Source organism: Cervus canadensis, chromosome 5, assembly GCF_019320065.1.
Source record: "Cervus canadensis isolate Bull #8, Minnesota chromosome 5, ASM1932006v1, whole genome shotgun sequence".
NCBI classification, from domain to species: Eukaryota; Metazoa; Chordata; class Mammalia; order Artiodactyla; family Cervidae; genus Cervus; species Cervus canadensis.
The window spans coordinates 25666371-25688642 of record NC_057390.1 but is presented as its reverse complement, the minus strand read 5'-3'; the positions used below and the strand labels follow the sequence as shown (position 1 = coordinate 25688642).

The following is a 22272-nucleotide window of genomic DNA, read 5'->3' as shown; positions in this document are numbered from 1 at the left end:
TGTATTCCCCCACCAGAGATCTTGACAACCCCCAAAATTAATTAAAACAAAGTATCAGTTTTACAAATATGTGATTCCATCTAGGCTGTACTGCACATCAAATAAAGAACTTTATTTGGACTGACGGAAACCCATTAACCCATAAAATTATGATGTGATGAAGAGCATACTACTTAATATTGCCGAGTTTCACAATCCATGAAGTGGCATAGGACAACTTTTACTGAGAAAAAAAAAGTTAAAAAAAAAAGTGCTTTTACTTTTACCTATTAGAGAACTGTGAAATCCACTACACATCATCATCCTCCCAACTTCACTTTTAGAATAAAATCTTTTTTCAATTTTAAACAGCCTGGACTAGAGCAGTGGGAATGAGAATGCCTTGATATGTTTGCCATATACAAGCCTGGCCCTAAGACTCCTGAGTTGTGTGACCTTAGTAAGTTTCTTAGTCTGTTAAACCTTAAATTCCTCCTCTGACAAATGGGAATAATAACAATAGTACCCACACCTGACTTCCCTGGTGGCTCAGACGGTAAAGCGTCTGCTTACAATGCAGGAGACCTGGGTTCGATCCCTGGGTTGGGAAGATCCCCTGGAGAAGGAAATGGCAACCCACTCCAGTACTCTTGCCTGGAAAATCCCATGGATGGAGGAACCTGGTAGGCTACAGTCCATAGGGTCACAAAGAGTCAGACACCACTGAGTGACTTCACTCACTACACCTAACAGGGAAGAATGTATTAATATATAGTGCTTAGAATAGTTCCCGAGACATAGTAAACACCACAAAATGTTTGCTGTTACTATTTGTTCAAAATGCAGATTCCCACACCGCCATTTCCCCGCCCCCCCAATAGATCTTGTATGGGGTCTTCAAAAAAGCATGCTGGTAACTTAAGAATCACATTTTGAGACATATTAGTCTAGATCAATTTACTTTCATTTGACTCTAGGTATCTTTGAGAGAGCTCTTTTTCAGCTGTAACTGTTACCTAACTACAATAAAACTATATATTCCTATTCCTAAAAACCCAATGAACCACCATATACAATATTTGTAAATTGCAGCAGTTTTATAACTTTTCATTATATACTAATATACTAATTATGTACTAATTATTAATACAAATATTTATTAAAAGAAATTTTCAAAGGGCAAAGTTTTACTCTTACCTAAAAATAACTTCAAGTATAATACAAAAGTATTGATAACAATATAACAGAATGTGCTTATTTTTCAACACACTGGTTTAATACTTTGATACAATGATTTTGAAAGCCTAGTTCTAAGTATATTTCAGATTCTTTTTAATGCCTATTTCAGCTGAGAAAACAACATCACCACCTTATAAAGATATCTAAATGCAAGTGAAACTGAATTGATAACTGTATTTATCACCCACTCTTCAGTCCCAACTACCAATTACCAAAAAAGAACTTTGTTATTTCCATTATCTTGATGTTCTTCCAATTAAGGTGCTGCTGTTTCAAATTTCAACAAATGGGCTCAAAGTCACCAGAACTCCTCATTTAGAAGAGTTTTAAAAAGAGTTTGAAAGTTTCTATCATCAAATTTGTTTTTAATTTAGGAATAAAGAAAGGAGAAAAGGGAGGTGGGAGTTTCTTTAACAGAAACTATAGAAGACTCTTACACCGAAAACAGCCTTGCCTAGGGCTGCAGTGATTTCTACCTTCCGTTTGATTCCTTTCTGAAAGTCACTTGCTCAAGATTCAAAGTCCAGGAAACTATTAACTAATGGACTGAACTTTGGTCACTGGCACACTCACTGGCTGTAACCGGGATCGTATTCTTTTACAAATTACTACTTTGTTCTAAAGCTCAAAATTGATCTCATTTTAAAGTTAGTGTTGTCCTATAATGATTTAATTATTTAATCATGAAATACCATATTTATTGTATACAATGTATACACACAGCTAAAGAGTACTAAATACCCACATACCTTCCATATAGCTTAAAAAATACAACATTATCAAGTCCACTGAAGTCTCTTATTATTTCTGACCTTTATAACTAGTGTTCCTTCTAGTCTAACCATATTTATGTTGGTTGTTTAGTTTTATGTTTGACACTTTACACTGATGTAAAATACAATATGCATTACTGCTGCAGCCAGCACAGCAGGTAGGGATGGAAAGTGGTCGACGCACAGTTTGGGAAAAAGAAACTAGAGACAGAATTAAAGTTTTAAAGATGGGACCTCTTGGGTCAAGAGCCCTGTTCCTCGGAGCCACATCACTCTTATTTAGTGTCTTGGCAAGCATAAGGTATCTGTTGTGCTACGATGAAGTCAGCCTCCTGCGTCCCCGGTCACGTCTCCAATTTTATTGGCTACTTTAAACTGTGTTATTTTCTTGTACAAGGGCTATTACCTAGCTGGAGGTCATAGACCTGCATGCCTTGGGAAAACATCTCAGTGTGTGCACAAACACGTGTTCTGAATTTGCGCTGACCCAGTGTTCCAAGGTCCGCACTATGTTTTTCCTTAGCTTAGCAGAGTATAACGACCCCAACTAATCAACCCAATGTACTTTTATTTGGGTTATGCTGTATTGCTATATTTTGCTTTTGTTCTTTTCCCACGGTGATTTTCTCATGGCTTAGCCAGGGCAACAGGCAGCTGACTGTTCACCCCTGCAGATCTCCCTGTTTGTTTTTGTAGCAGAAGATATGTCGATCTCGCAACTTTTTTCTTCATTAGTTCTTGGAGGGTTTTTCCGCATGCATCTAGGGACTAAACAGAAGATTATATAGCAAAACAGCAAAACATAGCTAGTGTTTCAATGAGACCACCTCTGATGCCTTTGAGGACTCAATGAGTTAAGGCCCTCTGCTAGTCCATGAACTGTATCTGTATCTGATAATAGTCTGAAAGAAGCATGCTGCATGCCAATGATTTTTGCTTGTAGCTTTTTAATATCTAGTGTAAGGTTGTCGTCTAACCTTTACCCAGGAGTGTTTAGATTGGTTATATTCCTGGGGAGGTCACACAGAAAGTAGAATGTTCCAGGCACACTTTAAATGCATTGTAATAAAAAAATAAAAAATAATAAAGATAAAAATAAATGCATTGTAATTTAAGATTTTGTACTTCTTTTCCTAAGAGTAGCACTGCATTTTCTAAATCCACCAAACTGTTAAAATCCTCATCTATATGAGTTTGGATTTCCCAGTATACTCTGAGATTCTTGTGTACGTCTGGAGTCAGTCTTTTTTGTACCTTGATGAGGCTGTTCAGAACCCAAATGTCTCCAATTTCTGGAGGGACGAGACAGAGAAAAGAAAAATGTTTTAATTTTACCCACAGGTGTAAATCACTAAATTGTTTTAAACCATCAGTGACTTGAGAAGAGTTTTTCTATATCTGAAAACAAAGATTAGAAGCCAGTAATATGTCAAAAAGTCATGAAAATTGCAGTCATATTTAGCAGTCTGTTTAACCTCATGTAACCAATCCTTTTGTTTTGTAGTCCTTGCCTGACGACAAAGGACGTCAGTGAATGTGATAGTCTCTAAGAAGCTCATGAAATTTTTGCCAGTGTCTGTACAACCTGTCCAGCAATGTGGGTGCCCTGATCACTGGAGACTGCAGAAAATGTATTTTAATCATTTTTTTAAAAAAGAATTGTGAGATATTAACCCTGTAGCCAGGAAAGGCTTTATCCTATCAAATAAAAGTGAGGTTTGTTAGGGAGCTGGGAAAAGCCAAGAGGCTGCCCTGGATTTCCCAAAGCCCCGACTGTCTGGTTAGAGCCATTTTTTATCCATTTTAAATTTTCTGAAGAGGGGTTAATTTTGTAGAAGCAGAATGAGCTTTGTCTCTGTGTGCCATAGTTTTCATAGATCATTGTGATATAACATTCATTTTATCAAAGTAACAAAAGATTTTAAAAGCAAGTATCAATCACTTAAAGACAAAGAAATTTACATAGTCTGTTATCAAAAACCATATTCCAAGAAGCCTTTGTTTTTTTAACAGGAAGAGAAAATCAAATTTCAGATTGGTACCAGCTTATATTCATTGTAAAACAATAGTTATTCACTCAGTCAAAGTAACAATAAAAGATTTCAAAGGCAGTTTAATGTCTTTAAGAAACGTGTATCATGTACAAAACTCTCTTCCACTTGTCACAAACCTTTTTTATACTTCTGTATTTATCACTCTATTTGCCCATTCAGAGAATAGCACCTGTAAGTTCAGATGTACTTCCTTTTTCCGTAATAGAATGTAATTCCATTCCTGTTACCTTTCTATTAAAAACACATCTTACTTTCCTTTAGCAACCACGAACTGTACTTTATATCATCATTCTGTAGATTGGTAAGTATAAATTACCCAAAGCTATGTCATCTGCAAAAGTATCTTCACAAAGTCAATAAATAAACATTAATACCAGGTATCAATTTAATAGTGAATATTTCCCAGTTCACACAATCCTGAAATTCATTTTAATTTTTTGAATTTATAATTGTTTGATTCGTAAGCACTTACTTCTGTTTAGGCCAATTAAATAGAGCTCATCAACCAATCAGCCTTAAGCAATTCTGTCCAAGGATGAAGGCACACACTGAGACACACTTAAATTTAGACAGACATATAGGCAGAGATCTCATAGTTTTCTGCTTAATATTTAAAATGTCTCTGCCCCTTCTTTTTCTTTTTGGTTTGAGTTCTACCAATTTGTTCATGGTTGGAGTCCCAGATAGAGTGGGCTGTGTATCCCAAGGACACAATAAGAGTTAACTTTAGGTTTTTTTCCCAGGCCTGTTTTTGTTTCTCAGGCAGAACTGGAGCTCCAAAAAAGTATTTTAACAAGCCAACTTTTTTTTTTTTTTTAAATTCACGTGCAAGAAGAACCGGTTTTGCAATTTCAAAAAGGACTTCATTTTGACCAGTTTTCTCTGGAGTCTAAAGAATATCATGGCCATTCAGTGTCAAAAATGTCATCTCTCCTTTTTGTAGTCACAGTTTCTTAACTAAAATTTAAACCAAACAGTGTTCAAATTGGCTCTGCTGACGGGGTTAATGTTGTCCCAGTAGGGATTGTCTCTTTGGGGAGGGGAGGTCTCTTTAAGAAAGCCTGTCCTTTAACCTCTATTTTTTCCCAGGCTCTTATGCAGTATTGCCTCACCTGTTCTATAGCCTAATCTTCCATAAGCACTTGATCTTGAGTTGTCCCCCAATTTCCACTGCCTATCAATTGATCTAAATAGATGGGGATCTATCTGACTTGGTCATGAACCACCATAATCAAATGGGGACCCTCAGCTAGTCCCTGCACTATTCCCAAGATAAAAGGAGAATTTACTACATAAACTCTGAACAGCTTGCCTAAGTTCCTTTAGTATTTTGAAGGGAATCTGTGTACAGCCTCATACACCCCATTAGGATTATTAGGATCTTCCCCAGGAGCTACTCGTTCATGCATTGTCATTGGAAATGTCATAGTCATAGCCTCCAAGTCACCCTCCTGTCGAGCCCACCAAATACCTTTCTGGAGAGGTGACAGAACCATTGTCGGTGGCAAGGGAGGAAAAGCTTGAGTCACTCCAGCCGTTAAGACAGGAGGAGGAGGAAAAGGAGGTAAAGGAAATTCGTCCTCCCCAAAGGTGCAGAAGGAACTGTAGCTTTAAGAGCCTCCAGCATTTTTTGCTCTCTCCCCTCAGGCTTTGCATATTCAGGTTCTCCCTTTAATGGGGCTTCACCTTCATCCTCACTCCCTTCTGAGCTTTCTGGGGTCTGAAGAGGTTCTAAAATAGATTTTATCGGTGTCCAAATTGACCAGACAGATAGAGGCAAGGGCACTCCCTTGCAAAGAAGTTTCTCTAATTTACTACCTACCTTCTCCCAAGTTCCTAGGGAACCATGAGCAATGTTTCTCAATGGTTTGTAAAAAGCCCCAATAGCCGGCCCTCGCTTATTTTTGTACCCGCCCCCGCCCCGCCCGCCACCTGCTTTAGAAAGGTGCCTTAAGAGGCATAGCATATATACGGCCGGTACTGTTCTGAGCTTTCTGAACTTCCCATATTTAACCCCAGTTCCAATGCCTAACAGTGTTATTTACCACAAAGGGGGATTTTCAGAGCCTCACCCCACTATTCTTCAGGACCACGCACCGCTTCAGTCTCGCTCTTGGCGATCCTTCACTTTCAAGCCCTGTGCTGGGCGCCACTTGCCGCGGCCGACACAGCAGGTAGGGATGGAAAGTGATCGATGCACAGTTTGGGAAAAAGGAACTAGAGACAGAATTAAAGTTTTAAAGATGGGATCAGGGGACTCAAGACCTCTTGGGTCAAGAGCCCTGTTCCTCGGAGCCACATCACTCTTATTTAGTGTCTTGGCAAGCAAAAAGTATCTGTTGTGCTACGATGAAGTCAGCCTCCTGCGTCCCCGGTCACGTCTCCAATTTTATGGATTACATTAAACTATCTGTGTTATCTTCTTGTACAAGGGCTATCACCTAGCTGGAGGTCATGGACCTGCACATGCCTTGGGAAAACATCTTAGTGTGTGCACAAGCAGTGTTCTGAACTTGCGCTGACCCAGCCTTCCAAGGTCCACACTATGTTTTCCCTTAGCTTAGTAGAGTATGACGACCCCAAACTAATCAACCCAATGTACTTTTATTTGGGTTATGCTGTATTGCTATATTTTGCTTTTATTCCTTCCCCATGGTGATTTTCTCATGGCTTAGCCAGAGCAACAGGCAGCTGACTATTAACCCCTACATATTACTCTAGTACTCTTTTATTTCCAGCTCAACATTGTATTTCATTCACATTGATGGAGAGAGCTGTAACTCATTCACTATATGCCACTGCATGCTTGTACCCCCCCTTCCATTGTCAATGACTATTTCAGTTATTTCTCATTTAAAAGTAGGAAACAGTGCTGTTTAAAAAAAAAAAGATCATGGTGCAAATATGTGAGTTTTCCTAGAAGATATACCTAAATTTCAAAGTGCTTAAAGTTCAAGCAATATATCTTTTTTTCCACTCAACAAAAATCACAAAACAAACCATCTCCAAACATTTGTTTCCTAACTTCTTTCACTAACACGACTCTAAAAAAAAGTTTACTTTCTTAGTAAGCAAACTTCACCCTGAATAGCATGATTAAAAGTGTGTATTTTCTTTTATCCAAAAATATCTGCATAGCAATTAGTAATTACTATTTTAAGTTCTCTAACTCTTCAAAAGCAAAACTCTTTGTTATAAGATAATCATCAAAACTCTATGTGGCAGACTGTAACTTCCTGGTCATTTCTCATTTCATTCACAGCAAGCCCTCAGTACCAGCTGCTTCCACGTCTTCAGGTTCAACCACAAGTCAAAAATACTGGGGCGGGGGGTGGCACGTGGAATTCCAGCAAGTTCCAAAAAGCAAACTCGAATATGCCAAGCACCCGCACTTTTACATGGCATTTATATTGTATTAGGTAATCTAGATCTGATTTAAAGTATATGGGAAGGGGAGGTTGTGCATAGGTTATATGCAAATACCACACCATTTTATATAAGGGACTTGAGCATCTGCATATTTAGGTATCATTGCTGTAAACAGCTACCTGGATTTTAAAGTTAAAGGTCTTGTTTTCATAAAATTAACTACACTGATGACACTCTAACAGCTCTGAACTCCTGGTTCAATTTCTTTGCTGCAGTAATCTTCCTAGGAGGGATGCAGTGAACCATTATCACCTTAAGTGACTATGATTTTTCTTCCATAAAAGACTAATTTTCATTAAAGAAATATTTACTGTTGAGAATATACTTTTGTCCAGCATCTCTTTGCTGTAACTCTTCACTCCCCACCAAAAGACAAAATCTAGCAAATAGTAAGGGAAAATGTTTTATTTTAGTTTCTTAAAGTAGATCTCCCACATATAATTGGTCTCATACTGGTTTCATCAACTTGGCACTGTTTACTACATGTTTGAAAGACATTTGATGACAAAGGAACGTATTTTAATTTTTGGCCATATATTCTATGCATTATTTCAGCCATTTTGACCAAGGCCTGAGAAACTAGTGTTTCCCCAGTGGCATGCTTTCTATCTTTTACTACTGAATAAGAAACCTCAAAGGGCCTTGTAAACATTGAGAAATTCTATAGTACTGTATTGAAAAGTTGTATGGCTCTATCAAACACTTATGGGGGAAAAATTCATAAAGCTTAGTTTTTATCCTCAGAATGCATATTTTTTAAAACGTCTTGCTAATTTGCTATGATTTTATGCTATCACTTAGCCACCTATCAAGCACACTGTATGTACACTTACGCAAGCTACAGTTTCAACAACAGTAAAGAGAGACACGTATTTCAAATAATCTTTGACAATCTCAAATTTTGAGAGGTTGATATTTGAGATGTGATATTATAATTTTTACCCCATAATAAGAGCCCATATTGGGATTAAGAGTTCTAACATTTTTTTATGTTGTGTGCTTGCATGTGCTTTATTATAATTACAATCAATCTAATTTGATAGGAATCTTTTGCAATCACTTGCTAACTTCTGGAAGACAGTTTAGCTAACACTAGATCCATGATATCACTGTAATCACATGTAAACCTCAATGTGGTACAACAACAAATACAGCTGAGGAACTGAAAATGTTACCATTCCTTAGGCTCCCTCACCAGCCCATGTGACTTAACAGCGTGGGAAAGCCAATGTCAATCACTATATTATCACTATACTAAATGTAATTTGCCTTTTTCAGGGCGAAAGACAACAGAGGTTCAATCTTTAAAAATTAATACTGATGGATGGTCCTGTATAGTCCTTATAGAGATCACTTGGTCTATACCACTCTGTGGCCCTAAGTTTTTACAAGACTGAGAATATATGTACAGCAAACATCGTCTGAAGACTGAATAAACAATGTTCTCTGCACATCGGTCTTTTACATTGCCTTCTTTGAGGAAAAATACACTGCTGAACCCAAAGGAGCATAACGTTATTATTTACTTGCTTAACCAATGGTACAGAGTAACTGTACTATAAAGTAAGCACCTGAGAAATAGTATTTTACAAAGAGTTCTCATACACGGAAGACGGAACTACCAGCTATCTTTTTTAAGTAATTTGCTTAAATCACTTTAAGTAACCTCATTTTTAAAATCTCTTAAAAGGTTTCACATGTGTTTATACATATTATATAGCATTCAGTTCTGGACTGATTCTAAAATTTTTCATTCATAGTCAATGCATAAAATACAGCAATAAATAATATATATTCATGATCTATTTGCCACAGGAATACTTTAAAAGTACTTTAACAGTAGTATTGGATACAGAAAAAAAATCAAGCGAACTTCTTGGCCAACCCAATAGTCACTCATTCAAGCATTTCCTAAGTGCCTACTACAAGCCAGGCACTGTTCTGGGTGGTAGGAATATGATGACCTCTTCCCTAAAGGAAAGTATAGTCTGGTAGAAGATAAGGGCCAGTGCACGTGTTATGAAGGCACATGGTGATACAGGGGATCTAAGGGGATAAGTATAGGTATGTCAAGAACAGGCATCAGAAGTCTCATGTAGTTAAAATTTTTCCAAAGGAAGAAGCCTAAAATGAGACCTAAAAGGTAGAAGTAGGAGAAGGAATTAGCCAGCATATACAAAGACCAAACAAAGAGGAAGAGCACACTTAACTTGGTAGAGCTGATGTGTATGTGTATGTGTGTGTACATGAGTATTTCACAGAGTAAAGCAGAAGCACAAAACTCCTGATAATAACATTATTTCCTACTGACATATCCATTGTCTACTTAGAATCATAGATTTGGGAATTCAAGGATGTCCTTGTCCTTGCCTAGGTAAGCAGCAAACCAGACTGAAAATGCTTTCCACTAAGAACAAAAAATCTGGACAAAAATTTTAGATGCCTGCAATTTAGACAGGCAGATCTATAGCTAACATCCTTTTCTAGAATAAGCCTCCACATTAAAAAACTCTGGTACCTTTGAGTTTGCTTACAAACCAACTCTGAAAGGGGTGAGGGTAGAGGGTGGACAATCTTTATATATAACAAGCCAAAATACAGTTCAAAGAAACCTAAAGGGCTGTTAAATACTCAAACTAAAATATTACTACTATAAAGTTAAAAATAAGGTCAAATACATGCAAAGGTACATGCTAAGAAGATACTAATACTACTCATGACCAGATAAAACACGTTCAAAACTGAGTATTAGATTCCTGTTCTCTAAACACCCGCTTTAGCTCACTCAGAGTCATCTCTATTCCTTAAGTCAACTAATCCATATAATAGAGGTCCTTTTCTCCCTTTCGACCTAAACATATCTGTGGAATATAATTTCATCTAAAGAACTGAATTCATATTTGCTGCAGAAGAAAAAAGGTTAATTTCCTGTGTAAGTCTCTACTACTCCTAAAAACAGTAAATATAATGCACTTGGCTACTAACTTATTTTGATGACAAACTCTGACAAAGAACAAGAAAAATTATCTGAAGCATTATGTTTTAAAAATTCTTTTGAATTTAGTGCTCCAGCTCCCTTGCCTTTCCTGGTAGACTGAGGCTGACTTGTTCTCATCAATAAAGTGAGAGGGACCGACTTACCTTGGAGCTGCCCTCAGTTTACAATCAAGTCTGACCAGATTACATATTTATAAACAAAAGTGACAGCACAGTAAGAAACAATAACAGGTCATCAAAGAACATAGCTTCATTTTTTCAAATAAAAAGTACCTTGGAAATATAAAAGTGAAGAAAAAAACTATTAAATTGAATGTGTACTGATTCTAATATAGTCTAAATTCAAAAGCAGGACCATTTAGTCTACCATAATTTAGACAACGAATTATTTTTAAAATTGTGCCCTCCTTCCTTAATTACCTCCCATCCTTCCTGAAAAGGAATTACCTCCTTCCTTCCTTTCTTTCCATCCTCATATTCAGTCCTTTCTTTTCCAGAAATCCTTACCCCGTGGTGCTCTAATAAACCTCATTAATTCTAGGTTCCTTACCATTCACTGAGCCCTTAGCACATGCTACTTGCATGATCAACAGCCCTTCGGCTTCTCTGCCTCAGACGATCAAGAATCTGCCTGCAATGCAGGAAACCTGGGTTTGATTCCTGGGTTGGGAGGATCCCCTTGAGGAGGGCATGGAAACCCACTCCAGTATTCTTGCCTGGAGAATTCCATGGACAGAGGAGCCTGGAACGCTACAATCGATGGGGTCACAAAGAGTCAAACACGAATGAGCGACTCACTCACACGCACACACACGCTACAGTCCATGGGGTCACAGAGAGTCAAACACAAATTGGCGACTAACACACACACAAACACACACACACGGTGCTCTGCGCTTATTTCCCTTCAGATTTCCTCTACCTTTAATAAAGTTTGAAAGTTCTTACCTCAATTCAGTTCAGTTCAGTTGCTCAGTCATGTGACTCACTGCGACCTCATGGACTGCACACGCCAGCCCTCCTGTCCATCATCAACTCCTAGAGTTCACCCAAACGCATGTCCATTTGAGTCGGTGATGCCATCCAAGTATCATCCTCTGTCGTCCTCTTCTCCTCCTGCCCTCAATCTTTCCCAGCATCAGGGTCTGATCAAATGAGTCAGTTCTTCACATCAGGTGGCCAAAGTATTGGAGTTTAGCTTCAGCATCAGTCCTTCCAATGAATACCCAGGACTGATCTCCTTTAGGATGGACTGGTTGGATCTCCTTGCAGTCCAAGGGACTCTCAAGAGTCTTCTGCAACACCACAGTTCAAAAGCATCAATGCTTCGGCACTCAGCTTTCCTTATAGGCCCACTCTCACATCCATACATGACCACTGGAAAAACCATAGCCTTGACTAGATGGACCTTTGTAGACAAAGTAATGTCTCTGCTTTTTAATATGCTGTCTAGGTTGGTCATAACTTTCCTTCCAAGGAGTAAGCGTCTTTTAATTTCATGGCTTCTGCACGTGATTTTGGAGCCCAACTGCAGTGATTTCGGAGCCCCCAAAAAATAAAGTCTGACACTGTTTCCACTGTTTCCCCATCTATTTGCCATGAAGTGATGGCACCGGATGCCATTATCTTAGTTTTCTGAATGTTGAGCTTTAAGCCAACTTTTCCACTCTCCTCTTTCACTTTCATCAAGAGGCTCTTTAGTTCCTCTTCACTTTCTGCCATAAGGGTGGTGTCATCTGCATATCTGAGGTTATTGATATTTCTCCCGGCAATCTTGATTCCAGCTTGTGCTTCTTCCAGCCCAGCGTTTCTCATGATGTACTCTGCATATGAGTTAAATAAGCACAGTGACAATATACAGCCTTGACGTACACCTTTTCCTATTTGGAATCAGTCTGTTGTTCCATGTCCAGTTCTAACTGCTGATTCTTGACCTGCATACAGGTTTCTCAAGAGGCAGGTCAGGTGATCTGGTATTCCCATCTCTTTCAGAATATTCCACAGTTTATTGTGATCCACACAGTCAAAGGCTTTGGCATTGGCAATAAAGCAGAAATATTTTCTGGAACTCTCTTGCTTTTTCGATCATCCAGTGGATATTGGCAATTTGACCTCTGGTTCCTCTGCCTTTTCTAAAACCAGCTTGAACACCTGGAAGTTCACGCCTGGCTTGGAGAATTTTTGAGCATTACTTTACTAGCGTGTGAGATGAGTGCAACTGTGCGGGAGTTTGAGCATTCTTTGGGATTGAAATGAAAACTGACCTTTTCCAGTCCTGTGGCCACTGTTGAGTTTTCCAAATTTGCTGGCATATTGAGTGCAGCGCTTTCACAGCGTCATCTTTTAGGATTTGAAATAGCTCGACTGGAATTCCATCACCTCCACTAGCTTTCTTCACAGTGATGCTTCCTAAGGCCCACTTGACTGCACATTCCAGATGTCTGGCTCTCAGTGAATAATCACACTATCATGATTATCTGGGTCGTGAAGATCTTTTTTGTACAGTTTTTCTGTGTATTCTTGCCACCTCTTCTTAATATCTTCTGCTTCTGTTAGGTCCATACCATTTCTGTCCTTTATTGAGCCCATCTTTGCATGAAATGTTCCCTGGGTATCTCTAATTTTCTTGAAGAGATCTCTAGTTTTTCCCATTCTATTGTTTTCCTCTATTTCTTTGCACTGATCGCTAAGGAAGGCTTTCTTATCTCTCCTTGCTATCCTTTGGAATTCTGCATTCAAATGGGTATATCTTTCCTTTTCTCCTTTGCTTTTTGCTTCCCTTCTTTTCACAGCTACTTGTAAGGCCTCCTCAGACAGCCATTTTGCCTTTTTGCATTTCTTTTTCTTGGGGATGGTCTTGATCCCTGTCTCCTGTACAATGTCACAAACCTCCGTCCATAGTTTATCAGGCACCCTATCACATCTAGTCCCTTAAATCTATTTCTCACTTGCACTGTATAATCATAATAGATTTGATTTAGGTCATACATGAATGGTCTAATGGTTTTCCCCACTTTCTTCAATTTAAGTCTGAATTTGGCAATAAGGAATTCATGATCTGAGCCACAGTCAGTCTTGTTTTTGCTGACTGTTTTACCTCAATTATCTCATGTCAAATTAAGGGCAGAAAGTCTCAAGTCCATATTCTATACAGGGCGCTAAAGATAAACTGAATGATCTCTGTATTCCTTGAGTTAATACTGAGAGGCAATAATAAAAATGGACAGAGTCTCCCAAGGGGGAAAGTAATTTTGATTTAAGAAAAAGAACTGCAAATGAGAGCACTGGCCACTACCTACATAGACCTTGATTTTTTTTTTTTTTCAAGAAGTAACAGTTTACTCACACATACTCATAGTCATTTTAATTATTAAGTTTCATTTAATAGGATCAAAAAAGGCTTGGCCATGAAAAGTTTCTCATATGAATTACAAAAATATCTATTAGAGATTATTAGGACCTAGACAAAGTATTAAAAAGCCATTATTGTGCCAGCAAAGGTGCATCTAGTCAAGGCTATGGTTTTTCCAGTAGTCGTGTATGGATATGAGAGTTGGACCAGAAAGAAGGCTGAGCGCCGAGGAACTGATGCTTTCAAACTGTAGTGTTAGAGAAAGCTATTCAGAATCCCGTGGACTGCAAGGAGATAAAACCAATCAATACTACAGGAAATCAGTCCTGAATATTCACTGAAAGGACTGATGCCAAAGCTGAAGTTCCAATATTTTGGCCTCCTGATGCAAAGAACCGACTCACTTGAAAAGACTCTGATGCTCGGAATGATTGAAGGCAGGAGGAGAAGGGCATGACAGAGGACGAGATGGCTGGATGGCATCACTGACTCTGACTCAATGGTCATGGGTTTGAGCAAGCTTCGGGAGATGGTGAAGGACAGGGAAGCCTGGAGTGCTGCAGTCCACGGGGTTGCAAAAAGTTGGACATGACTGAGTGGCTGAACGACAACATTAGAACCAAGTGCCACATTTTATTGAAATGATCTATGAAATCCTCATGCAACAGAAATTCTAGAAAATTACACATCTGAGTATACACATCAATCTAGACTTTAAAAGAAACAAGAAACTTACAGTGCCTAAAAAAATAAAGTATTTTCTGATAATAAATAAAAGCATACTACTGTGTACTAAAGGAAATCATTCCTGAATATTCATTAGAAGGACTGATGTTGAAGTGGAAACTCCAATACTTTGGCCACCTGATGCAAAGAACTGACTTACTGGAAAAGACCCTGATGCTGGGAAAGGTTGAAGGTGGGAGGAGAAGGGGGCAACAGAGGATGAGATAGTTGGATGGCATCACCGACTCAATGGGCATGAGTTTGAGTAAACTCCAGGAGCTGGTGATGGACAGGGAGGCCTGGCCTGCTGCTGCAGTCCAAGGGGTCGCAAACAGTCAGACACGACTGAGTGACTGAACTGAACTGAACTTGTACTCAAGATACATACACATACAATAAACATATCAAGACAATGAACTATAGGAAACAAGAAAAAGAATGCCTAAACATTGGGTTTGATTTCTAGCTGTACCACTTATCTGTTTTCTTAGGAAAAAAGTTATATACAATAATATTGAGCATCTCCTCCTGCTTTGAAACTCTGTGTTATTAAAATCTGACTAGTAAGCGAATTACCAGCTACCAACAGCTAAAAGATTAAATATGACACTGTAAGATCAAAGTATAGTTCATAAAAATGATTCATGAAAAGAAAGAGAAGAAAAAAGGATTTAAGAATTTTAACCAGATTTCTTGATTTCTGAATGAAACTTACAAGTTTTGTGGGCTTGTTCCCCAAGGCTCCCAAAGTAACAGCCACCATACTGTCTGCTCCAACTTAAAAAAGAAACAACCTTCAAGTCAAGCATATCCCCTTAAATGAAATTTTATAAAACTCTCCAAATCACTTATCATCCTTCTGAACTCCTGGAAGCAGCGTTTCTCACACAAGACAATTAGCTACATATTTTTTATGATAAGCCTTATATTAAAGGCTTCCCTTGTGGCTCAGCTGGTAAAGAATCTGCCTGCAAAGTGGGAGACCTGGGTTCAATCCCTGGGTTGGGAAGATCCCCTGGAGAAGGGAAAGGCTACCCACTCCAGTATTCTGGCCTGGAGAATTCCATGGACTGTATAGTTCATAGGGTCGCAAAGAGTCAGACACGATTGGGAGACTTTCACTTCACTTATATTAGGTAATAATATTTCTGAAGAAAGTAAACAGGACTTTTGGTACTGAAGAAAACCAGGCAGAGAGATGAAGGTTGGAAGTGAGATTTAAAAAACATAAAATTAAGTGAAAGTTTTATTTGACATAATAATCTTTTCACAAAGAGTTGGACACAACTGAGCGACTGACCTGAAAATCTTTTCCAGACACCTGATTTTCAAAATGATGGCAATCAAATTTATACCCTCTTAAAAAGATGAGAAGAGTTTTTTTACTCTTCAGAATACCACCAGCCCTAAAGGAAGACCAAAAGGTGCTAATATTGGAGGTTACTCACACAAACAGGCCAGTCAGATTACCCTGTAGTGAAGCCCACAGCCAATAAGTTCCACAGACAAGCACAGAGCTTCCAATCAGCTATTCAATGCCCACTTTAAAATATAAGCGGAAAGCCCACGGCCAAACACAGAAGTCCCCTAATAAAAGGGTGGCGGGGGGTGGGGGTGGGGGGTTCACAAGCAAAACAAGCAGAAAAGAGCAGCTTGGAAGAAAAAGAGATGAGGTTAGGAAAAGAAAATGTAAGGAAAGACAAGAGGAAGGAAACAAGTGAGCAAAGTCCTTTCAGAAAGGTAAGATTTTTGAATCCATGAAATAACAAGATGTTATTAAAAGGAAAAACAGAACATTCAGAGGAACAAAGAGCTCCTGTAAAGTAAAAACATAATCAGAAAAGAGAAAGTTGGAAAGATAAATGTTGAAGGAAACTCCCAGAAATTACAGCATGAGGCAGACATGGTAAAACAGTACATGATCAGTCCAGGGGGTTCAGGAGTCAAAAAACAGGAGTAAGAGAACACAGAAAATTGGAGAGAGGAAATAATTTTAAAAAATAATCTAAGAAAATTTCCAAACTGAATGGCATGATTTTCAAGACTGAAGGGGTCTGCTCTGTGCCAAGCACAGTGGATGAAAATAGAAGACTTACAAAGGCACAACATGCAAAATTGGTAGGTAGAGTGCTTTCACTGAGTCAAAAGTTTTCATATAAAACCCCAAGGATTAGAATGGCATCAGTCTCAACTGGGGGAAAGTTGGGGGTTAAATTAATGATGAGCACACCAGATGAAATTTAAGAACTTCAAAGAAGACAAGAAATTGTGCTGGAAATAAAAAGTAACCCTATCTGGAAAAGATGACGAAGAACAGGAGGTGGAAAGGAGAGGGGTGTGTAGGGAATATGTGTGTTTGGGGTAGTGGAGTGGTTAAATCTCTTCTTCTGTAATGGGACAGATAATTCCTAAAACTAAAAAAAAAAAAGAAAGAAAGAAAAATCAAGAAGCACAGTTGTTTAGAAATTTGAAGCTAAATTCCAAAGGAATCAGCTACAAGAGTTAAAAATGGTTGGTTCTGGAGAATCTTTGAGAGGAGCTTTAAGAACTATTTGATTCCATAAACTATATAGTTATTTTAATTAAAAAAGAAAATAAAATATATTAAAGAAACAAAGTAAAACAATAGCCCACTAAATGGATAAGAAAAAATTGTATTACATATCATGAACTAATTTCCCTAATATAAAAAGGGTCCCATAAATCAGTAAGAAGATGAACAACATGATAGATAAGTGGAACAAAAAACCCCCCAGAAATGGATCTTAAACTATGTCCAACTTCACACTCGTAAAAGAAATGAAAATTAAGACTACACTAAGATAATTTTTCACGTGTCAGACTGGCAAAGGTCAAAGGTTTGATAATCATTCTCTTGACGACATGATGCAGGAACATACATTGCTGGTACCAAGAAAGTGGTACAATCTCACTGGAAGGCAATTTAATAAAGTCTACCAAAAATTACAGTTGCACATACCCTTCAACCACATTCTAAAAATTTACCTACAGGTTTACTCCTAAAAGTACAAATGGTAGATGGTGGATGGACAGATGAATAGTTAACTGAATGGTAGGTAGACGGACAGACATGTGAGTGGCAACGGTAAAGCAGACAAAACAATTTTAGTATCACTCATTTGGCAACTGATAATTTTATTATCAATTCTAATACTTTGAAGCTCCAATACTTTTGCCACCTGACGCAAACAGTCGACTCATTAGAAAAGACCCTGATGCTGGGAAAGACTGAAGGCAGGAGGAGAAGGGGACAACAGAGGATGAGATGGTTGGATGGCATCACCGACTCAATGGACATGAGTTTGAGCAAGCTGCAGAAGATGGTGAAGGACAGGGAAGCTTGGCATGCTGCAGTCCATGGGGTCGCAAAGAGTTGGACACGACTGAGTGACTGAACAACATCAGAACCATGTGCCATATTTTACTGAAAAGATCTATGAAATCCACATGTGACAGAAACTCTAGAAAACTACACCTCTGGGTATACATATCAATCTAGACTTTAAAAGAACCAAGAAACTTACAGTGCCTAAAAAATGAAATATTTTCTGAGTAACTGAACAACAGCAAATTTTATTAAGAGATGAATTATGATATACACTTAAAGATAAAATATAAACCATAATACCCTACAACTTTTAAAAAAGAATATATACACACGTGGACAAGTGCATAGATGTATATATTCCTGCATAAATGTTTATATTCATTTCCTGGAAGCACACACAGAACTGATACCTTTGGGGAAGAGAAATCAAGAGGCAGGAAGACAGGAATTAAAGAGAAAATTTCCATTATATACCATGTAAATGTATATACCGTGTATATATCATTTAAAACATGTAAATGTAATGAACATTAAATACTTAAATTTAGTACCATTTCATAAATGTTATTTCAACTAGGAAAATCCCTTTATAACGAATCCTTCAGTAATCAAAGCTATAACCTATAAAAATGTAAACCATTAGAAATATCAATATATTGATACCCAAAGGTTTTCCTCTCTGCAAACAAAGAAACAATCACTCAAAGTGACATGGTGAGGGAGCGATTAACACCCAGCAGACACATCCTGCTTGTTTCAATACACTGGCACTTCTCTGAAGTAGTAAACCCACTGGAAAATCCTACTATTGAATAAATAAAAAGTATGAATTCTACACTCAATGCAAGATTTAAAAAAAATTGGGATGTAATTAATAATCTCTAAAATTAACACCAATCTAGGGCAAAGCATATCATAAATTCATAAAGAGATGTATATACCACTAACAGAAAAGTTCCTTTCTGGAAAAGAATTTAGAATACGACTAAATACTTAGTATTACTTACTATGCTATAAATCAAAATATCAAATTCTAGTTAAATGAACTGTACTTTTCTGTAAGAAACAAGGTGAAAAAATTCTCATGGTGCATTTTATAATTTTACAGAAATAGGATTAATAGATACTTCCCAAAAAGGAATATAAAAGCTGTATTATGAGGCATGTTAGCAAAACCTTAGCATTTCTGGTACCTCTTTGCAAGACATTTCTTCAGTGTAAGATACTCTAGTACAGCATACCCTGAAAGAGATTTGATACAAATGCAGTCCTAAGCAGATTTTAGCTAGCAACACAGAGCTACAGGAAAACACAAAATAATCTTTTTTATATTTTCACAATGGCAGTAAACAAAAAATTACAGATGTCCCTGGGGAAAGGCAAAAAATATAAAGCTGCAATTAAAGAGAAGAGTTGTGTCTTATATAGCTATTAGTATATAAAGTCAGCACATGGCTATCGTTATGTAGACTCAACATTACCCTTGCAAAGACCTTTAAGATAATAAAAGCTAACATTTATATAGATTCTTTATATGCGCAGGCGCTGGAGCCTGTATTATCTACACCTGTATCAATCAACTCACTTAATCTCCGCAACACACTTATAAGATGGATATTATTATTGTCCTCATTTTGTAGACGAGAGCACTGAGTCACAGAATGGCTGAGTGACTTGTCCAAGGTAGGCAGCAGAGCTATTGTTACCAAGCAGTCTGACTCCAGAGTCCATTCACTTAGCCATCAACAACACACATCATAGTAAATACTTAAAATATGTGAAGTTTTTTTCCTCCAGAGTTTAAACAAATCTCTACTTCCTCACATGAATAGAAAAAAATCTGTTTATCAGAACCCTGATTCTGCCTTCTCTCAAACACACCATTTAATTCACTAGCAAATCCTATCAATTTTATCTCCAAATATATCCTAAATCCGTCCCACATCTTTCATCTGTAGCTGCACCATTGCAAAGTGATCACTGTCCACTGCGTAGACTACTGCAATAACTAGTAGTAAGTGATCTTTCTTCAATGTGGTGAAATCATTTCACTCTTGACTTCCCACTGAATTTAAAGAAAATTTAAAGAAAAACTTACTACAGCCCTCTATGATCTGACTCCTGTTTAGTTCTTCAATCTTACTTCTTATAACTCTTCCATCATCACTTAAGCTCTCTAGCCACGGTGGACTTCTCTTTTCACTCAACATGTCAAGCTTGTTCCCTATCTGACTTTTGTTTTCACTGCTTCCTCTTCCTGGAATCACCCTTATTTCTCCACCCGCATACCTGCATGGCTGGCTCCTTGACATTTAGATCTCAGCCCAGCGGTCAACTCAAAGAGACCTTTCCTGACTACCCAGTCTAAAGTGAAGTGAAGTTGCTCAGTCATGTCCGACTCTTTGTGACCCCATGCACTGTAGCCTACCAGGATCCTCTGTCCATGGGATTTTCCAGGCAAGAATACTGGAGTGGGTTGCCATTTCCTTCTCCAGGGGATCTTCCCAACCCAGGGATCGAACCTGGGACTCCTGCACTGCAGGCCAATCCTTTATCAAGGGAGCCACTGGGGAAGCCCATAAATATGTATGGAATCAATGAATGAGCAAGTGAGCACCAAATGAAGTAGCTGGCTTACCAGAAACAATCTGCATTGGACAATGTTCACATTATGGGAGGCCTACTGCAACTGAAAATGGCTGAACCACAGTTCCCAAATCAAGCTCAGTAAAGCTAAAAAATACAATAGTCTAGATTGATATAAGGTTCAACACTGTGATTTATTCAAACATATACAGCAACGAATTTCATTCTAAGTATCACACTTTAAGAGGAACATTGACAAAATTAAAATATATCCCAAGCAAAAGAATGAGAACAGCAGACAACTCGAAAAATACATCAGGTAACAAACATCTGAAGAAGCTGGGACCGCTTAGACTAGAGAGGAGGAATTAAGTCCCAGGGTTCCCCTGGTGGCTCAGACAGTAAAGAATTTGCCTGCAATGTGGGAGACTTGGGTTCGGTCCCTAGGTTGGAAAGATCCCCTGGAGAAGGGAAAGACAACCTACTCTAGTAGGACTGAGTATCTACTCTAGTATTCCTGCCTGGAGAATTCCTTGGACAGAGGAGCCAGACTGGCTACAGTCCATGGGGTCGCAAAGAATTGGATTAGTGACTATATGCAGGTCAGGAAGCAATAGTTAGAACTGGACATGGAACAACAGACTGGTTCCAAATAGGAAAAGGAGAATGTCAAGGCTGTATATTGTCACTCTGCTTATTTAACTTATATGCAGAGTACATCATGAGAAACACTGGGCTGGAAGAAGCACAAGCTGGAATCAAGCTTGCTGGGAAAAATATCAATAACCTCAGATATGCAGATGACACCACCCTTATGGCAGAAAGTGAAGAAGAACTAAAGAGCCTCTTGATGAAAGTGAAAGAGGAGAGTGAAAAAGTTGACTTAAAGCTCAACATTCAGAAAACTAAGATCAAGGCATCTGGTCCCATCACTTCATGGCAAATGGATGGGGAAACAGTGGAAACAGTGGCTGACTTCTATTTTTGGGGGCTCGAAAATCACTGCAGATGGTGACTGCAGCCATGAAATTAAAAGACGCTTACTCCTTGGAAGGAAGTTATGACCAACCTAGACGGCATATTAAAAAGCAGAGACATTACTTTGTCTACAAAGGTCTATCTAGTCAAGGCTATGGTTTTTCCAATAGTCATGTATGGATGTGAGAGTTTGACTATAAAGAAAGCTGAGTGCAGAAGAATTGATGCTTTTGAACTGTGGTGTTGGAGAAGACTCTTGAGAGTCCCTTGGACTGCAAGGAGATCCAACCAGTCCATCCTAAAGGAGATCAGACCTGGGTGTTCATTGGAAGGACTGATGCTGAAGCTGAAACTCCAATATTTTGGCCACCTGATGCGAAGAGCTGACTCAGCTGAAAAGACCCTGATGCTGGGAAAGATTGAGGGCAGGAGGAGAAGGGGACGGCAGAGGATGAGATGGCTGGATGGCATCACTGACTCAATGGACATGAGTTTGGGAGTTGTTGATGGACAGGGAGGCCTGGTGTGCTGCGGTTCATGGGGTCGCAATGAGTCGGACATGACTGAGCGACTGAACTGAACTGAAGTGACTAACACACACACACATTTAAGTCCCAGCAGGGCTGACAGTGAATCCTGAGTCCTTATAAAAGAAGAAATGGCATGTTTATCTATTCCTGATGGTATACCTACCAGGTGTCTAGTTAACATTAAAACATTTCTTTAAAAATTGTTATTCATTACAGAAGATGAAAGAAATGATGCAATTAAACTAAAAACTGGAGTGCAGCTGTCCTTCAGTCATTTAAC

The 22272-nt window shown here is 38.4% G+C and overlaps 1 protein-coding gene across 3 annotated transcripts in view; it reads right to left on the bottom strand.

Moving 5' to 3' along the window:
* Positions 1-22272, bottom strand: part of PPM1B (protein phosphatase, Mg2+/Mn2+ dependent 1B) — a 79718-nt gene that overhangs the window by 25007 nt on the left and 32439 nt on the right. The gene's annotated exons all lie outside the window — the stretch shown is intronic.